The sequence below is a fragment of the Arachis ipaensis genome, chromosome B04, assembly GCF_000816755.2.
Source record: "Arachis ipaensis cultivar K30076 chromosome B04, Araip1.1, whole genome shotgun sequence".
Lineage (NCBI taxonomy): Eukaryota > Viridiplantae > Streptophyta > Magnoliopsida > Fabales > Fabaceae > Arachis > Arachis ipaensis.
Window position 1 is genome coordinate 128,368,816 of NC_029788.2, and position 941 is coordinate 128,369,756.

A 941-nucleotide genomic window follows, 5' to 3' on the forward strand; every position below is an offset into this window, starting at 1 on the left:
GGGGAGGGGGTTTCGGGAAGAAGAGGGGGAAGGGGAAGGGTCCTCGCCGCCGCCACCGGTCTTCACGGACGCCGCCGCTCTTCGCTGTCGCTGCCCCGCCGCTCTGCCGCACCACCGCACCGCACCCCCGCCGCATCACCGCACCGCACCACCACCACCTTCTCCTTCTCCTTCTCCTTCTCCTTCTCCTTCTTCTTCTGCTGCTTCTGTTTTTTATTATCAATTTTTCTAGTTTCTGTTCTTTTTTGATTGTTCTTCTGATTCATTTATCAATTATTTTTGCTGAGTTCTAAGTTCTGGGTTGAGTTTTGATGATGATGATGTGTTATGGGTTCTGGGTTGAGTTATGGGTTCTTGTTTTTTTTGTTGTTGTTGTTCTTCTGCTTGTAACTGCTTTTGTTGTTGTTGTTCATTTGATTTCATTGTTGTTCTTTGCTTCTAGTTATTGTTGTTGTTGTTTCATTGGTTGATTCCATTGTTGTTCTGCTTCTGTGCTTCTGTTCTTCAATTTCTGCGATTCTGTTCTTCACCTTCTGAGTTTGATGATGATGATGATGATGATGATGATGATGATGATGATGATGTGGTGGTGGTGGTGGTGGTGGTGGTAGTGGTGGTTCTGGTGGTGGTGGTGGTGGTGGTTCTGTTCTGGTGGTGGTGGTAGTGGTGGTGGTGGTTGATTTTGGTTAATTTTGGGGTGAAGGAAAAAGGGTATTTTCGTCCGAAGGACGATTTTAAAACAAACCGAAACCTTGGGGACCATTTTAGAGCGAAAAAAAGGCGAGGGACGAAAAAAATTTTCAGCCCCTACGTTGGGACCAAAGGGACCAAATAACCCTAAAATCAACATAGACCTCATATATTAATAACAATTTCCAATATTTACTCCCACAAAAAAAAAAAGAAATAAATTATTAATAAAAAAAAAAAAAAAAAAACAA